Genomic DNA, 5,384 nt, shown 5'->3' with positions numbered 1-5,384 from the left:
TATTGTACCCATAAATTCAAACCATTTGATCTTACCCAATTGGAAAAATGATTGTTTTCCTCTTCCAAGATCCTTTCCTGAATAATAATTAAGAAGATAGAATATTTATGGATGTTGTTTTAATTATGTCTATTGGAAATTAGTAGGTGATATTTTTGTGTGTATATGTATGTGAAAGAGAGCTACCTTCCTTCGTAGATTCTCTATTTGCTATTGCAAGAGCTCATTCTGCATGGAAAGTCATGTCATGGCAACCAATTAGTGATGATAAAGATGGAATCATGAAAAAGTAGTTGGATAAATTACAAAAAAATTGACAAACCAATTCTTTATGTTTCAATTGTTTTAACTCTATTTCAGGGCATTTTGTAACAAAATAAGTTAAGGTGTGATGAAAAAGATAACATTCCATAAGTAAAACAGAAAATCAGTAAGACAAACCCTGTCTCTTAATAGAAATGCAATTTATACAATGAAACTTCATTAAAAAAATTGAGTACCAGATGTACTCATGAAAAAAGTACATAACCAATCAACATCTAAGAAGTTACACATAGAAAACATGACACTAATCCCCATGCTTTTTTTTTGTAAGTTAGTCCACATGCTATTGATCACCTTTTACCCCTAGCCAGCTTAATTGTGATAATTGAGAGACACTCCACAGGGATTACATGTTCTGACTTTTTGTTTTAAAAAAATAACTTATACGTGAAAGATGAAACATTAAAGTTAATATTTTTTTTTCATTCTAACTAAACTTTATTTTAGGGAAATATAGTGTTTAAAATTAATATTGTCTAGCTGAATCCAGTTCACAAGGGAGGGCGTCGCACACAAACTCAGTTTCAATTTCAACAGCTTCGTGTACAATGAAAGGATTAATAGTTTCCTCCAAAACAAATATGAGAACATATTCCAGTACATCCATACATTTTCATTCTATTTAGAATAATGAATGAAAAGGTCAATGCTACCTGTACAGAAGACAAGTAGAATCACAATGAAAGCCCTCATCTCTAGAGATTAGCTCATTTGAGAATGTCAAACGTAGCATCAATCCTATCTTTTTAAGCTAGAATATGGCACATACTACTACAAAATGTAGATTTTACATCGCTAACTTAACATCAGTTTTATCAAAATAAAATCGATGTTAACAAAAACACCGTGACATAATGGTAAATAACGTGACTTTCTAGACATCAATTATCCAAATAATCGATGTTAACACAGTAGGTTAACATCGGTTTTTAAAAAATCGATGTTAACATCACTTCAATAACGTCCATTTTTTGAAAATCCAATGTTGGAAAATGATAAGTTAACATCCGTATTTTAAAAAAATCGATGTTAATGTTAACATCACTTCCTTAATATCGGTTTGTCCAAAAAATTGATGTTGGTAAATGATAAGTTAACATCCGTTTTTTTTAAAAAACCGATATTAACATTAACATTGATTTTTTTAAAAAACCCGATATTAACTTTAACATCACTTCGTTAACATCATTTTTTTAGAAAAGCGATGTGATGTGTCATTGTTTTATCTTATTTCTTAACCCTTTTTGTCACCATTTTAATTACTGATTAGCCTTAATTGTCAAATTAATTATGCAATTTTATCATTTGGGTCTACTTGACAAATTTTGTGTTTTTAATTTAATTTTAGGAGTATTATAAGCAATTGGGCTTGGACTTGAAGAGAGCAGACAATTTTATTTTATCAAATCTTATCTTATCCAGATTTTATTTCATCTAGATTTTATTTCGTCCAAATTTTATTTCATCCAATCTTATCTTATCTTGTCTAGATTTTATTTTATCAGTTTATGAGCTTGGACTTAAAACAGATTTGTAAGCTTTGGGGCTGAGAACCTATATAACAGCACCAGGGTTTTAGTTTTTGAGTATTTTTTTTTATAGGAGAATAATTCTAGGGTTTTAGAATTCCAATTTTTACTGTTCACGCGCACTGTTCACGTAGAATAAAATTCATTTTCTGCAATTTCATTTTTGCTTCAATCTACAATTTCGTTTTCTGCTGATTAATGGAAGGCTAAGTTTCCAGCGTTGTTTTCTCTTGAGGATCAAACACAACTCTCTTTGAGGTTTTGTTATTACTATTGAATTCTGATCAGTTTTTCCTCTTTACCAATTACTCTGCATTTGTTGCTATTAATCCATGCATGCTTAGTACTTGATTAGTTGTCTCTGCGCTTAATTTATGTTCATGCTTAATGATCAGTTTTGTTCATGATTAATTGGTGTATGTGTTGCTTAATCACATAATGACAGCCTTATGTTCGCTTAGTAATTTAATTTAGGGTTGGATTAAGTGGTTGAACTGATTAAGGATAAATTCTCGTAACCTAGGATAAGAGACTTGCTTGTGAATCAAGGGGAAACAACATGTTTTAATTCTTTTATATCTTTAATTCAAATTTGCTTGCGGTTTAATTTACAAAAACAAATAACCCCCCCCAATTCGTTACTGTTTTATTACTATCTGTTATGAATGTTTGGTTGACCATTACTCATTGGGAGACGACCTAGGATCACTTCCTAGATACTGCATTTTTAATGTTTATTTAATTCGGGTACGACCTTGATCAAATTTGGCACCGTTGCCGGGGAGCAGTGGGCCAAAGGTTCATAATAGTGTTTAGTTTTTTGTGTGTAGCTTTGTCGTTTAGGTTGTGAGTGTGTGTTGTTTTGTTTTGAGTAGTATTCTGTTTTGTGTCTTAGTCGTGTTCCCTGTTTAGCGACTATTTTGGCAACTCTTTTAGCGGCTGTTTCAGTTTTGTGTTTTGCTGTGAACAGTGATTAGCAACTGGGAACTAGCGACTGATTTTGCAATTTAATTGACGATTTTTGTTTTGATAGTTAGAGTTGTTATTTTTGGCTGATTTTTTGTGTGGTAGTTTCTTTTGATCCATATTTTGTGTGAAAAATACTAGAAGCACTTGGTGTGGCTGAATTTGAGAGACAAAAAATTTGGGAACTTGCTTTTAGCAAAACTTAAAACGGCCATAACTTTTGCTCAGGGTATCAGAATGACTATTATTATATATGCATTTGGGGTAGAAAAAAATTTCCCAAACCATGGCAACCTGCTTTATCCGGTTGGGGTCTCCCAAACTCTAAAAATCAGCCATTTACTAAGTTTTTTTTATTTTTTTTATTTTTCAAGTATTATTGTCCTATTTTTCTAAACTTTGCTTAGATAGTTTTCATAGTTAGAATTTGAATTTTTGTTTGAAATTTTTTGTACTATCTTTTCATGATTTTAGGGTGTTCCTCACAAAATTTCAGCTCATTTGGATATCGTTTGAGTATAGCTGTAGTTTTACCCTCTTGTTAGGTGCTTATTGAGAAACACATTATTTGCTGCATATAGTGCATGACTAGGGGCAATCCAGGTGATTTACAACCCTTTGATCCTGAAATAGATATAACCTTTCATAGATTAGTTAGGCATAATGTGCATCCTGGTCATTCTGTGCATTTTGAGCATTTTGAGCATCCTGATCATTTTGAGCATTCTGTTGCTGGTGATTCTGAATATTCTGATTTTGAGCATTCGGCTATTAATTTTCATACTGAGAACATGACTCAACCTCCACCTCGTGAGAGAACTCTTAGGGAGATGGCTGCACCTGATTTCACTTATGAAAGCTTGTGCATTCAATATCCTGATGAGGGTGTTCCATATGTTCTCAAGACTGGACTAATACATTTCCTGCCCAAGTTTCATGGTCTTGCAGGTGAAGATCCTCATAAGCATCTTAAGGAGTTCCATATTGTTTGTTCCACCATGAAGCCCCCTGATGTCCAGGAAGATCATATCTTTTTAAAGGCTTTTCCTCATTCTCTGGAGGGAGTGGCAAAAGATTGGCTATACTACCTCCCTCCCTTCCAGAATGCTGCTGGTCCAAGCAAGCCATATGTTCCTCCTCCAATACAGCAACATCAACAACAAAGACAACAAGCAACTGAGGCCCCTCCTCAACCTTCCTTAGAAGAGTTAGTGAGGCAAATGACAATCCAGAATATACAATTTTAGCAAGAGATAAGAGCCTCCATTCAGAGTCTGACAAATTGCCTTCACAGACTGTGCAGAATCCGAAAAATGTGAGTGCCATTACCTTGAGGTCTGGCAAGCAAATTGAAGTGCCTCCACCAGTAGTAACACCTGCACCTGAACCTGTCAAGCTTCATTCTACACCTTAAAAAGAGGATGAGATAGTTGCACAAAAGAGAAAGCTTCCTGATCATGAGGGAGCTAAACAAAATTTTCATGCAGGTGGACCTTATTCTAATAATTCTGACTTGCAGCAGCCCCCTATCCCTCTTCCATTCCCACCTAGAGCAATTCCAAACAAAAAGATGGAAGAAGTGGAAAATGAGATCTTGGAGACCTTCTGGAAAGTAGAGGTGAACATACCTCTACTAGATGCCATCAAGCAGATTCCAAGATATGCCAAGTTTCTAAAGGAGCTGTGCACCCACAAAAGGAAGCTCAAAGGCAATGAAAGGATTTGCATGGGCAGAAATGTGTTAGCATTGATAGGTAAATCTGTTCCTCACATTCCTGGGTAATGTAAGGACCCAGGTACTTTCTGTATACCTTGCATTATTGGGAACAGTAAATTTGATAATGCCATGCTAGATCTAGGAGCATCAGTTAGTGTCATGCCTCTGTCCATTTTCAATTCTTTATCTCTTGGACCTTTGCAATCTGTAGATGTGGTGATTCATTTGGCAAATAGAAGTGTTCCTTACCCCGTAGGTTTCATAGAGGATGTGCTGGTTCGGGTTGGTGAACTTATTTTTCCTGTTGATTTTTATGTTCTTTATATGGAAGAGGGATTTTCCCATGGTTCAGTTCCAATTATTTTAGGCAGGCCATTTATGAAAACAGCCCGAACCAAAATAGATGTTTATGCTGGTACATTGTCTATGGAATTTGGTGATATTGTTGTTCACTTTAACATTCTTGATGCCATGAAACATCCATCTAAGGATCATTCTGTTTTTCGTGCTGAGATAATTGATCAGATTGTTGATGATTATATGTTTGATTTTGATTTTGTTCTTCATGGTAGGAAACATCCATTTTTATCTGATTTGCATACTTGTCATTCCTTATGCATTGAATCTGAATCTGAGTTTGAATTTGATCCTGTATCTGATTTTTATGCTGAGAGTGAATTTGAATTTGAGTCTGGTTCTGATTTTTTAGGTGTTGTACCTCTTGATGTTGATTTTTTTAGAGTCAGAATGCACTAACCATGTTGCAGGAAGTACATATACTTCTAACTTGCTTTATGAGGTACAGGCTGAGAAACCTTCTTCTTCCTCTTCTGCTACCCTAGTTCCTC

This window comes from Glycine soja, chromosome 2 (genome assembly GCF_004193775.1).
Source record: "Glycine soja cultivar W05 chromosome 2, ASM419377v2, whole genome shotgun sequence".
NCBI classification, from domain to species: domain Eukaryota; kingdom Viridiplantae; phylum Streptophyta; class Magnoliopsida; order Fabales; family Fabaceae; genus Glycine; species Glycine soja.
Note: the sequence above shows the minus strand (reverse complement) of the source record.